General features: G+C 47.5%; 1 protein-coding gene across 4 annotated transcripts in view; it reads right to left on the reverse strand.

Moving 5' to 3' along the window:
- Positions 1-14,711, reverse strand: part of MATR3 (matrin 3) — a 260,631-nt gene that overhangs the window by 140,458 nt on the left and 105,462 nt on the right. The gene's annotated exons all lie outside the window — the stretch shown is intronic.

Raw genomic sequence — 14,711 nt, forward strand, 5'->3', positions numbered from 1 at the left:
GCTGGTCTGGCACATTCGAGGTCGAGGCCGATTGAAACTGGGCCATTGCAGCGGACAGCTCCGACGTGATCATCGCTCGGAGTAGGTCCTGGAAGACGGGCACGGACAGCATCGAGGGCATGTCCACTGCCTCGGTGCGCTCCACCGGGGGCGACCTCGTATCAGAGTATTCCCGTGTGGTGGAGGCACGGCCCGAAGGCTTGGAGGGCTTAGACGGGGCTGTAAGCATGGGGCTTCCGCCATGCGTCGCCATTGTCCCCGAGGCTGGCTTCTTCGCTGTTACAGAACCTGAAGAGGGAAGAGGGGACTTACCCGGAGCCGAGGCTTTCTGTTGTCCCGAGGACTTCGGGGTCGAGTCTCGAGGCGATGCCGAGGTATCCGGGGCCGAGGTCAAGGCCGGGGCCGACCTCGAGGCCGAGGTGGAGGGTTGGTCCGGGGTGAAGAGGTCCGCCATGCGGGCTTTTCTTCGGCGGAGGGCCCTGTTTTGGAAAATTGCGCACTGGGGGCAGGAGTCGGTTGGATGAGCCGCCCCCAGACAGAGGATGCACCGGCGATGCGGATCTGTGAGAGAAAGAAGCCGCTCGCACCGGGTGCACTTTTTAAAGCCGGTCAGAGGCCGGGACATTAAATCGAAAGTAGCCGCGGCTCGATTAGCCACGCGGCCACGGGGACCCGGAAGCCTCCGGGTCGTTGAAAACGAAGCAGGAATCAAGTAAGAAAGGTAAAGAATTCGCGCACAGCGACTTAATCGTGAAAAAACAAGAAAAAATTGCGGTGCTAGAAGGCAGTTGGGGCAGAGCCTGAAAAACACGGCTTCTAGGCTCGCGGAAAAATTTGAACTGGAGACCACGAGGGGATGCACCCCCTAGTGGAGCAGGAAGGCACGCATGCGTGGAGCAGCAGAGCAAACTTAAATCTTCAATCAAGTTTGCTTGAAAATGCTTCCGCATCGGGGCTCCGTAGATGACGTCACCCACATGTGAGAATATCATGCCTGCTTGTCCTGGGATAAAATAATTTTCTAGCATATCCTTTCAGAACAGGTGTTAGCGAACCTGAGCTAGGACCTAACAGAGAGAAAAAAGCCTTTTTTGTTTTGTTTACACCACAGGATCGACATGGGGGTGGAAAGGGCAAAGGAGGGTAAAGAGGCAACAAAACATTAGGCCTTTTTTAAAAAAAATGCCCAAATGAGCAGAAAAAGTAAATCGAATCAAAAAAATCAATTCAATCGGCCAAATTGAAATCGAACATATTTTCCCTGAAACGGGCAGCTTTGAAGCAGCAGGGAGCTTTAGAAAATAAAATTGCTAAAAATTCAAGATGGCCATCACAAAATTCACATCAAAATTGTGGCATTTTTCACATTTCCCAAAAAAACAGTAATTTTAGGATTTTTCAGAAGGGGGAACATTCAGAAACACTCAAAATCCCACTTCTTAAACATCCCCTGAAGACTCGCACATGCTGTCAGTTTGTGTACTCACTGTCACATGAGAGGATTAGTTATTAGTGCTGCATGCCTGCTTTCAGCTCTCTCAAAGCAGCTGGATGAGAATAATCACTGCCACAATGCTGAGAATATGTTCCTACAAAGCTGATTTTTAGGCTGCAAGTCAGACTCCAATGCCTGACTAAACCTCCACCCTTGAAGAGCATCTTATTCACACTGGAATGGGTGGAGGTGACGACACAGTCAGCACCCTGTGAGACACCGCTGAGCCTTCTAAAGGCATCTAACAGCCTGCGCTTGACCCCTGATTAACAGAAGGCGAGACCACATCAGGGACAGAGCTCCAGAGAAAACAATGTAAGCTGGCCAACAAATACCCAGAGGGATTGGTTGTCATCTACAGACCGAAGTCTGTGAATTCTCAAGAAAGCAGAGCTTTAAATTCACTCCAAGGACTAATTTACCCGAAAAGAGGACAAAATTATGTCAAATTAAAACAATAAAATGGGGAGAGCAGAACACACAAACAACTGCATCCATGCTTGCAGAAGGTAAAAACTGTAGAGGGCACTAAACTATAGAGAGTGAAAAATCCGGAGTGGATTCCTTCTGCAACCATGGGACTAAAGGGAAATAACCCTACTGTCTAGAATGTCTCACCTATTGCACTGGAATAAGAGAATAGCTTTCATAAACTACAAAAGATCGCAGAAAGAACAAGCTAGAAGGATGCTAGGGTGCATAGAAGAGGTATGGCTAGTAGGAAAAAGGAGATATTGATTCCCCTGTATAAGATTTTGGAGAGACTCCATTTAGATTATGTACAATTCTGGAGACCGCACCTTCAAAAAAATATAAAAAGGATGGAGTCAGTCCAGAGGAAGACTATAAATGGAGCCTGGTCATCATAAGGCTTATGGGAACAGACTTAAAGATCTCAATAATTTGGAGGAAAGGCGGGAAAGGGGAGATATGATAGACGTTTAAATACCTACTTGGCACAAATGCGCATGAGCCATTTAAAAGAAAGCTCTGGAATGAGGGCATATGATGAAGTTAAGAGATGATAGGTTCAGGAGTAATCTAAGGAACAACCTTTTTACAAAAAAAGGGTGGTAGATGCATGGAACAGTCTCCCGGAAGAGGTGGTGGAGACAGACTGTCTGAATTCAAGAAAGCATGGGATAGGCATGAGGTATATCAGAGAGCGAAAGCATGAGAGAGAATGGTTACCGCAGATGGGCAGACTGTATGGGCCATTTGGCCATTATCTGCCATCATGTTTCTGGACCATTGGTCTGACCCAGTAAGGCTATTCTTATAATCTATTATTGAGAAAGATATGGGGGAAGCCACTGCTTGCCCTGGATCAGTAGCATAGAATATTGCTACTCTTTGGGTTTTGGCCAGGTACTAGTGTCCTGGATTGGCCACTGTGAGAACGGGCTACTAGGATTTATGGGCCATTGGTCTGACCTAGTAAGGCTATTCTTATGCTTTTCTTATGTTCTCTGTTTCTACATTGGCTGGTGCCAGTACCAACACCATCAATGATTTGCAGAGCTATGATGCGCCTCAGCTACTCCTGTAACAACCCGGAGTCATTCCTTGAGGGCATGGATCTATAAAGACAGGGCCAGTGCCAACATGGAGAAAGACTGCAGAAATATAGGAGCCAAATCACATGTACAATCATGGCTTTTGGGAGACAGAAATATTGGCACTATCTATGGAGGTCAGTAGTTCTGACAGCATCAACTTTCTACAAGGACTGATGATTATGCTTCACCTTTGCCTGATATAAAACACTGTGATCACGATGCTTTACCCAAGAGGGTGCTACAGACACTAGGTTAAGGAAGTAGGGAGCATCCCTAGTGTCTGGAGCAACTCACGAAGTCATAGGGGCCAATACATTTAACACTGATTGACTGTTCTCTTCTGCACTTGAGCACAAGTTAGAAATAAAAATGACAAGTAATGACAGATAGACCACATGGCCTATCTAGTCTGTCTATCTACCACCACTTCCTCTCTTTTAGAGATCTAATGTGTGAATCAGTCCACCTTGCGAGTTAGCGCCAAAGAAAAGAATCTGGGTGTTATTGTAGACAATATGATGAAACCTTCTGCCCAATGTGCGGCAGTGGCCAAAAAAGCAACAGGATGCTAGGAATTATTAAAACAGGGATGGTTAACAAGACTAAGAATGTTATAATGCTCCTGTATCATTCCATGGTGCAACCTCACCTGGTCAATTCTGGTCTCCTTATCTCAAGATATAGCAGCACTAGAAAAAGTTCAAAGAGGAGCGAGCAAGATGATAAAGGGGATGGAACTCCTCTTGTATGTGGAAAGACTAAAAAGGTTAGGGTTCTTCAGCTTGGAAAAAAGAGAAGGCTGAGGGGATATATGATTAAAGTCTACAAAATGCTGAGTGGAGTAGAACGTGTACAAGTGGATCGATTTTTCACTGCTTCTAAAATTACAAAGACTAGGGGACACTTGAAGTTACAGGAAATACTTTTAAAACCATTAGGAGGAAATATTTCACTCACAGAATAGTTAAGCTCTGGAATGCATTGCCAGAGGTTGTGCTAAGAGTGGATAGCGTAGCTGGTTTAAGAAGGGTTTAGACAATTTCCTGGAAGTTGTTACTGAGAAAGACATGGGGTAGCCACTGCTTGCCCTAGATCAGGTAGAATTGAATGTTGCTACTCTTTCGGTTTTGGCCAAGTACTAGTGACCTGGATTGGCCACTGTGAGAATGGGCTACTGGGCTTGATGGACCTTAGGTCTGACCCAGTAAGTTTGTATGGTTTTGTTGTTCTTAATTTTTAAACTCTATGGAAGGTATACCAACCAAGGAGATGCTTAAGGTCTGAAGGCACAGCGAGATTAATATTGAGGAAGGAGAATGCTGTCCGGTATGACACAAAAAAAACCCACCAAGAATAACACTGATGTCCGTGGCAGGAGTAAAACAATGGAATCTCCTCCCTGCCATACTGAGGACATGTTTATATCGATTACCTTATTTCCCCATGTATAGGCCACGGCCTATACATGAGTTTTACAATCTCCTGCAGTTGGTACGGCTTTCTTATATGGGGCGGCCTATCTAAAGACATCATAGATAAGCCGCCCCATTAGTAGATCAGCCCATACCTGTAGCTCCTTCCTGGAGGCTGCCGGCTGCCTCCTGCAGGCAAGAGCGATCTTTTCAGCATCCAGCTGGCCCCGTGCTGCTTACTCAATGCCTGCGTCAATTCTTGATGCAGTAGGGGACAGCTAGATGCTTAAAAGATCACTCCTGCCATGCACCGTGACCGCAACATTGCAGGAGGCAACCAAGGAGAAAGTAAATTAGCAGGTAAGAACCTAATTTCTCCTTCTTTAGCACTCTCCAGACCGGTAAAAGAAATCTTACAAGCGGGATGTACCAAAGCAGTCCCCATCATGGGTGGGACCCCCCCGAAGAGCTGACACCAGAACACACTCACTGAACACCGCGTCCCGATGCACTCGAACATCTACCTGGTAGTGTCGGACAAATGAATGCAAGGAAAACCAAACCGCAGCCTTACAAATGTCCACTGGAGGCACTAGCAAAGACTAAGCCCAAGATGCCACCTGTCCCCTAGTGGAATAAGTCTTGAGAAATTCTGGAACATGCTTCTTTTTCAGAAGATAAGCGGAAGCAATAGTCTCCTTGATCCAGCACGCAATAGTAGCCTTAGAAGCACCACCCCCCTGACTAGGACAAGCTAGAAGGACAAAGAGATGATCTGATTTCCGGATCTCCTGGGTCCTCCACACACAACGAAGAGCCCGACAGACATCTAACTTGTGCAACTGCACGAGATCCCTCCCGAATACCCAACACCGGGAGGACTACTGCTTGATTGACATGAAAAGGAGAAACTACCTTTGGTAGAGAAGAAGGAACAGGCCTCAAGACCACCCGCTCCCTAGAAAACTGCAAGAAGGGAGCACTACAACAGAAAGCCTGCAGCTCAGAAACACATCTAGCAGAAGTAATGGCCACCAAGAAGACTGCTTTAAGAGTAAGGTCCTTCAAAGAGCAGTCACCCAATGGTTCATAAGGAGGGCACCCTAGCACTGAAAGAACCAAATTCAGATCCCAAGATGGAATAGAGGGTTGTACAGGAGGCTTGAGCAATTTGGCCGCCCGCAAGAAGCAAATCACATCAGGAATGGCAGTCAAATGCTGATCTTTCAACAATCCACGAAAGGCTGACAAGACTACAAGCTGAACCCAGAAAGAAGACCAAGCCAGTCCCCTATCTAAGCCATCCTGCAAGAACTCTAAGATGTTAGGCAGGGAAGCACATCACACCACTCCTCAAATAGATGTCAAATCCTCACATAAGCCCGAGAGGTGGAAAGCCTCTGGGACCCCAAAAGAGTGGGCTGAATAACCCTTCTTACCTAGGCGACCCCTTGCAAGATCCAAGCTGTAAGACAGAAGGAACCCGGATCGAACATTGGAACAGGACCCTGAGTCAGAAGGTTGTCTAAGAGAGGGAGAGGAAGGGGATCCGCCACCAAATGCCTCACCAGATCCACATACCATGGACGTTGAGGCCAATCCGGAGCCACTAGAACCAAGAGACCCAGATGGCAAATGATGCTTAGAAAAACTTTGCTCACTAATGGCCACGGAGGGAACACATACAACAGCCCCTACATTGGCCATGGTTGAAACAGAGTATCCAGACCCTCAGCCTGTCTCTGCGACTGAAGAAGCGGAGCAGTTTGGCGTTGACACTCGTGGCCATCAGGGGCTGATCCCAAGACTGCACTATCAACTGAAAGGCCACAGGGCTTAGACACCACTCTCCGGGATCTAGCACGTGACGACTGAGAAAGTCTGCCTGAACATTCTCTACTACGGCTATGTGGGAAGCCCAGATGTCCTGAAGGTGGGACTCTGCCCAGACCATGAGCAAAGCTGCCTCCTGCACAGACTGAGTGCTCTTAGTGCCTCCCTGATGATTAATGTAAGCCACCGCCGTGGCATTGTCCAAGAGAACTCCGAATAACTTGCCCTACAAGAAGTAGCAGAAGGCTAACAGTGCCAGACAGACGGCTCTGGTCTCCAACACATTGATCGACCAGGACGCTTCCTGTGGACCAGGTGCACTGAGCTGAGTGACTTAGACATAGAGCTCCCCAACCAAGGAGACTGGCATCCATGAGAAGCACTGTCCACTATGGTTGATGCAGACTTGTCCTCTGAACGAGAATAGAGGTCTGGAGCCACCAACGAAGACTGCAGCGCGCCAAGCTTCGCAGAGGAACAGAGACATCCAAACCATGCCTCTGGGGCAACCTCCTCTGGAGCAGAGCATACTGAAGAGGATACATATGGGCCCACGCTCATGGGAGGCCCGAATGGTAACATGCAAGTAGGCCTCCACCAGATCGAGAGAATTCAGGAACTCCCCTGGCTGAAGTCCAGAATGACAGACCTCAGTGCTTCCATGCGAAAAGAGGGAATTCTGAGAGCCTTGTTGACCCATTTTAAATCTAGGATGGGCCAAAAGGTCCCCTCTTTCTTGGGCACCACAAAGTAAATAGAGTACCTACCAGTGCCGCACTCCTGAGGGGGCACTGGAACAACTGCTTTGAGATCAAGCAAGCCTTGAAGGCCGGTGTCTTCCACGGCGCCCGACATGGAGAGGCTAGAAAATGATCTGGCAGAAAGCGGGCAAACTCCAGAGAATAACCGTCCCGCACCACTTTCAGGACCCACTGATCGGAGGTGATGTTGGCCCACTTGGGAAAAAAGTCACGCAGCCGGGCCCCCACCGGAACCGAAGGGGACACTGGCAAAGAGTCATTGGGCAGGTCAGGCAGCGGGGGAACCAATGGAGGAATTCCCAGCCCCCCGAAAGGACTGCATGCGCTGATAAAACCAACCCCGGGAAAACCCCGAAGCCTGGAAAGTAGCAGCCCCACGCCCAGGGCGATACTTGTGGAACTCCCGCAGGAACACCTGGGAGTGCCACCTCGAAACACTGGGCAGGCACGGTCCTCAGGCAGGCGGGGCACCTGCGAGTCCGTCAAGAGTCTGAACAAACTTATCTAATTCCTCTCCAAACAAAAAAGACCCCCGAAAGGGAAATTTGGTAAGCTTAGTTTTGGGTGTGGCATTCGCCAACCAAGCGGAAAGCCAAAAGGTACATCGCGTGGCCACTCCAAAAGCCACAGACTTTGGCCGACGTCCGCACCAAGACAGAGAGCATCCGAGAGAAACGAGGAAGCCATCTCAATCTTAGCCACCTCCTGATCCACCAAGGACCAGTCATCAGACTCACGATCCAGGACACGCTCGGCCCACTGAAAAACGTCACGAGCCATCATCCCCCCAAATTAGCCGCCTTGACCCCCAAGGCAGACACACCAAAATTCTGCTTAAGAATTGTCTCCAACTTACATTCCTCAGAGACCTGCAAAAAAACAAAAAAAAAAACACGCCCTCAACAGGCACGGTATGCTGCTTAGCAATCGCTGAGACCACTGCGTCCACCACTGATGACTTTAAAATAGCCCTACCCCCTCAGGGATGAAATACAAACGAGCCATGGCGCACACTAACCAAAACGGCGCCTCTAGTGTATTCCACTGCACCAGTACAATATTCCGAATATCCTGATGCATAGGAAAAGAGCAGGAAACAGTACAGATCCCCCTAAAAAGAGGGTCCCCCACATCCCTCTGAAAAAAGCCGCACCAGCGGCCGTCCCCTCGAGAAGATCCTGGAATTCCTCAAAAGGGTCCAGGTCCTCATCCAGGCCAACACTCTCCTCTGACCACCAATCTGCAACCCAAGCCACCTGCGCGTGCTTGGACAAGGGAGGAGGAAGAGGGGACGCCAAAGGAGAACAGGGAGGCAAAGTCACAGGGGGTGCGGAAGGACCCCCCCTCCCCCCAGGCACATGTGGGACCCCCAAACTGCCTCAAAAGAGGCTATGCACAAAGAAAAATGTAAATCAGGGGAAAATCCCCCGGGGGGTCCCATGGGACTCCCTGCCACAGCAGGGGACCCAGCTGAAATTTGACCCTGTTTTTCCAATACAGGGGGAAGGTCATCTGAGATTGCAGACAAAATGGAGGGCCTGTCTGTTAAAATGGCAAAGTTCCTGCCAAAAATAACCCCTCCAGGGCCTTTAGCAGCTGGGTCAGCTGTTAACCCTTTCAGGACCAAGGGACATATTTGTCCCATAACTTTAAAATCCTATAAATTTTGATTGGGATAGTCTACAGTTCTAAATTTGATATGTACGGATTCCATAGGATACTGTCTTTATGTAAACAAACTGGTTCCGACATTCATTCATTAGCGTCGTTGCCAGATTGACGAGAAGATTCACTTGCCACACTGTCCATAAGCCAGAAGTGTGATTTTTTTTTAAAAAAATAATGATATTTCACAAAAAAAATCAATTTTTTGGCATCTGCAAGCCCTTTTTACCATAAAAATGTCGTCAAAACCACAAAAATTGGCCTACGATCCTTATGGTCCTGAAAGGGTTAACAAAAATCAGCTGAGAGGGAATCCCTCCAGGGGCGCTGGGGGAAGACCGGGGCTTCCCCACTGCCCCATGCCGACTTGCAAGGCACCAAGGTCGGGGAGCCCTAGATGCCTGTAGCCTTTGTCGACGGAGCTCCACAATCACACCGGCCCAAACAGATGTTTTCAGGCTGGCCGCAAGTGCCTCGCGTCTGGACCAAATTGTGCACTACTTCCCCTGAGAAGTGCTCAATTGGTTCATACGTGACCTAGCTAGAATAAAAGTGCCAGTTAGTCAAAAAATACAGTAATTTACAGCATATTTAAAGGGAAGCAACCCTTCAGACCGGCACTACCTCAGGATTTATTTTTTTTACAGAACAGACTCCACTGGCTCTCAAAGCACCATGCCTTGCTTGACTTGGGGGGCAAGGCTTACTGCTTAGGCTCCTAAAAAAAAAAAAAAAAAAAGTTGGGGAGGGACCCAGCACGAGACCCGCTGGGTTTGACACCCCCAAGGTAAGATGGACACCCCCAAACAGGGCCCACCCAAACTCAATCCGGCACAAAAACAGGCACTAGGATCCCTAAACAAATTCCAACAGCCCTTCAAAGGGATATGGGTACAGCTCACTCACACCTGCTGGAGACTGAAAGCATAGGGGGAAGGCACCTCTTATGTACTATTCCAGTTTTGTTTTCAGTCTCCACCTGCTGGTCATGATTGGGATATATAGCTGCTTGTAAGATTTCCTATACCCGTCTGGAGAGTGCTAAAGAATGGAGATATTTATCAGGGAGGAGGGGAGGGGAAGGGGATGTATAGGACGTCCCATTGTATAGGCCAATTTAGCCTTTAAAACTCGGAGAGGCGGGAGCCAGAAGGCCTTCAGCTTGCGCAGATGCTCAAGGCCCAGTCCAGCAAAAGGCAGGATCTTCAGGCACCGGCACCTCCTGTGGGTTGATGCTGCATGCCGGTGCCAGATGGGGGGAAAGCCTTAAGTTTTGGCAGGGGATGCGGATTAACGGGGGGGGGGGAGAAAGAGGGGGGGGCGTTTGCAGGCGGGTGGGTGATGCCAGGTCACTGGGGAACTCGCAAATCGAGTCAATGCTCAGTCACAATTTGTGAAAATGTTTTGCTCGTCTTGCAAAACATCGCAAATCTCGTTACTTGCAAACCGAGGTTTGACTGTAAGACTATTCTTATGACATGGTTGATTGACCACTGTCACTGACTTCCTAAAAGGGAATTACAAAGGGATGAGACTCATGGTTATATATATTTTTATATATATATATATATATATATATATATATATATATATACACACACATACACTGCGTATCAACAAGGGATCCAAGAGGAAAAAGAACAAAGGACCAGCGTGACTTACTGTAGAGGTGAAGGAGGTGATCAGAGACAAGAAAACTTTGTTTAAGGAATGGAAAAGGTCAAAGATGGACAAAAACTGGAATAAACACAATTAACATCAAAAGGAGCCAAAAGATACCATGAGGAAAAACAGCCAAAGATGCGAAAAACATCAAGCTGTTCTTTCAATATATTACGGGAAAATGACCCATGAAGGAAGCGGTGGGACCAATGAATGACCATAGAATAAAGGGAGTGCCAAAAGAGGACAAAGCAATTGCCAAAAAAACTGAACACATTTTTTGCGTCTGTATTTACTGAAGAAGATATACACAGCATACCAGAATCCATCAGGCTATATGCTGGAAACGAAAACTGGAAAGTAGCAGGGTTGACGGTCAGTCTAGAGAAGGAATGTAGGCAGACTGATAGGCTTAAGAGCTATAAATCCTCGGGACTGAATTGCATCCATCCGAGAGTCATCAAGGATAGGAAAGGGACTATAGCTGGACTGCATCAACTAATAGCCAATCTGTCAATCAAATCAGGAAAGATTCCGGAAGACTGGAAGGTGGCGAATGTTACGTTGATCTTCAAGAAAGGTTCAAGGTGAGATCCAGGAAACTACAGACCGGTGAGTCTGACCTCAGTACCGGGAAAGATGGTAGAGGCGCTGATAAAGGACCACATCACTGATCACCTATATGGACATGGGTTGATGAGGGCCAGTCAGCACGCTTTCAGCAAAGACAGATCATGTTTGACGAACTTGCTGCACTTCGAGGGAGTAAACAAGCAAATAGACAAGGGCGACCTGGTCGACAATGTACATCTGGATTTTCAGAAGGCGTTTGACAAGGTTCCACATGAACGACTATTTTGGAAAATTGCAAGCCATGGAATCAAGGGTGAAATACGTGGATTAAAAACTGGCTGGAGCACAGGAAACAGAGAGTGGGAGTAAATGGGCAATACTCAGACTGGAAGAGCGTCACCAATGGGGTGCCGCAGGACTCGGTGCTTGGACCCGTGCTCTTCAATATCTTTATAAAAGATCTGGACACTGGTACGATGAGGTGATTAAATTTGCGGATGATACGAAGTTATTCAGAGTAGTGAAGACAAATGGGGATTTGCAAAGATCTGCAATGTGACAATCAAGCTTAAGAAATGGGCATCGACATGGCAAATGAGGCTTAATGTGGATAAGTGTAAAGTGATGCACGTCGGTAACAAAAATCTCATGCACGAATACAGGATGTCCGGGGCGGTACTTGGATAGACCTCCCAGGAAAGAGACTTGGGAGTTCTGATTGACAAGTCGAAGCCATCCGCGCAATGCGCGGTGGCAGCGTAAAGGGCTAACAGAATGCTAGGAATATAAAGAAAGGAATCACAAACAGATCGGAGGTGGTTATCGTGCCGCCATAGAAACATAGAAATAGACGGCAGATAAGGGCCACGGCCCATCAAATCTGCCCACTCCAATGACCCTCCCTATCTATCTTTGCGGATAGATCCCACATGTCTGTCCCATCTGGCCTTAAAATCTGGCATGCTGCTGGCCTCAATAACCTGAAGTGGAAGACTATTCAAGTGATCAACCACCCTTTCGGTGAAGAAGAACTTCCTAGTGTCACCGTGTAGTTTCCCGCCCCTGATTTTCCACTGATGCCCCCTTGTTGCCGCGGGACCCTTGAAAAAGAAGATATCCTCTTCCACCTCGATGCGACCTGTGAGGTACTTGAATGTCTCGATCATATCTCCCCTCTCTCTACGTTCCTCGAGTGAGTAGAGCTTCAACTTCCCTAACCGCTCCTCGTATGGGAGCTCCTTGAGTCCCGAGACCATCCTGGTGGCCATTCTCTGGACCGATTCCAGTCTCAGCACATCCTTGCGGTAATGTGGCCTCCAAAATTGCACACAGTACTCCAGGTGCGGTCTCACCATGGATCTATACAGTGGCATAATGACTTCAGGTTTACGGCTGACGAAACTCCTGCGTATGCAACCTATGATTTGCCTTGCTTTGGATGAAGCTTACTCTACTTGATTTGCAGACTTCATGTCTTCCCTGACAATCACCCCTAAGTCTCTTTCTGCTTCAGTTTTTGTCAAGATCTCGCCATATTATATGTATAGGTTAAACTATGTATAGGAATGTTTGTATTTGTTATTTTAATTTGACATGACTTTTGTTTGTTTGATTTGTTACCCGTATTTGATTATTTAAGAAATTGTACATCGCCTAGAAATTGTAATAGGCGATTAATCAAATTATATAATAAACTTGGAAACTTGCATTTAGGGTGTAAATCCTGCATGGATTTTGGCTTCCCAGGTGCATGACTTTGCATTTTTTGGCACTGAAACTGAGTTGCCAGGACCTAGACCAGTGCTCCAGTAGAAGTAGGTCATGCATCATATCGTCTGCCATTGAATTTTTGTCTGTTGTGCTTTTCCTCACTACATTGCTTAGTTTGGCATCATCGGCGAATAATGTTATTCTACCTCGGAGCCCTTCTGTCAAGTCTCTTATGTAGATGTTGAACAAGATCGGGCCCAGGACGGAGCCCTGTGGCACTCCACTTATCACCTCTGACATTTCGGAGGGGGTGCCATTCACCACTACCCTCTGAAGCCTACCTCCAAGCCAGTTCCCAACCCAATTGGTCAATGTAATGTAATGTAATTTATTTTTCTGTCGCCCAAACCTAAAGAACTCATCTTGCTCAGCAACCTGCGGTGTGGTACGCTATCAAATGCTTTGCTGAAATCCAGGTAGACGATGTCCAGGGACTCACCAACATCCAGCTTCCTCGTCACCCAGTCAAAGAAGCTGATCAGGTTGGATTGGCAGGATCTCCCCTTAGTAAATCCATGTTAGCGGGGATCCCGTAGATTCTTCTCGTCCATGATCCTATCCAATTGGCGTTTGATTAGGGTTTCCATTAGTTTGCTCACTATTGATGTGAGACTCACTGGTCTGTAATTTGCCATCTCCATCCTGGAGCCTTTCTTGTGGAGTGGAATGACGTTAGCTGTCTTCCAGTCCATCGGGACGTTACCTGTACTAAGGGAGAGATTGAAGAGCGCGGATAGCGGTTCCGCTAGGACATCACCCAACTCCCTGAGCACCCTAGGGTGTAGGTTGTCAGGCCCCATTGCCTTGTTGACCTTGATTTTTGACAACTCGCAGTAGACGCTGCTGGGTGTAAACTTGAAATTACTAAACGGATCAACTGATTTAAACCTTGTCAGTGGCTGAGGGCCGATTCCCGGCGCCTCGCGGGTGAAGACTGAGCAGAAGTATTCATTTAACAGTTGGGCTTTTTCTGAGTTCGTTTCTACATAGTCTCCGTCTGGTTTTCTGAGACGTACTATCCCACCCAAGTTCTTATTTCTGTCACTGATATACCTTTCTGGATGTTCTTTGCTAGAGACTCCTCCATGCGTAATTTGGCCTCCGTAACTGCTGCTTTGATGGCCCTTGACTTGGCCAGATATTTTACTCTAGAGTCCTGTGTCCCTGATTATTTGTAAGAGATGAATGCTTTTTTCTTCTCTTTGATGAGGTCCGAGATCTCCGTAGAGAACCACTGTGGCTTGTTATTCCTACTCCGTTTGCTTACTGATTTAACATAGCGGTTTGTTGCTTCCTGTATGGTGGCTTTCAAAGTTGACCACATTTCTTCCACGCTGTCGGTTTCTGCTTGGCTTTGTAGCGCCTGGTGAACAAAGTCTCCCATGTCTTGGAAGTTTGTGTCCTTGAATTTGAGAACCTTGGTCATTGTGGTAGATTTCGTGAAACCTTTCCTGATATTGAACCATATCATATTGTGGTCACTGGAGGCCAAAGTTTCACCCACCGAGATCTCTGTGATACTTTCCCCATTGGTAAGTACTAGGTCCAGTATTGCCTGATCCCTTGTTGGTTCAAATACCAGTTGCCTGAGTCTTGCTCCATTCAAAGAGTTTAATAGCTTCCTGCTGCTGCCGGAAGCAGAGGAAAGTGTGACCAATCCACATCAGGCATGTTGAAGTCACCTACCAATACTGTGTCACCCCGCAAAGTGATATTCTCTATATCTCCGATTAATTCCATATCTAGGTCATCTTGATGTCTTGGGGGTCTGTATAGTACGCCAAGATACAGGCATTTGTCCTTCCCTCTGGCCAAATTTACCCAAAGGGATTCCCCAGTGTACTGTACATCTGTGATTCTGGTGACCTTAATGTTATCTTTAGTATATAATGCTACACCACCTCCCATTTTCCCTTCCCTGTCCCGGTGAAGCAAATTGTAACCTGGTATGACCATGTCCCACCCGTGGGAGTCTGTGAGC

The sequence above is a fragment of the Geotrypetes seraphini genome, chromosome 18, assembly GCF_902459505.1.
Source record: "Geotrypetes seraphini chromosome 18, aGeoSer1.1, whole genome shotgun sequence".
Classification (NCBI taxonomy): domain Eukaryota; kingdom Metazoa; phylum Chordata; class Amphibia; order Gymnophiona; family Dermophiidae; genus Geotrypetes; species Geotrypetes seraphini.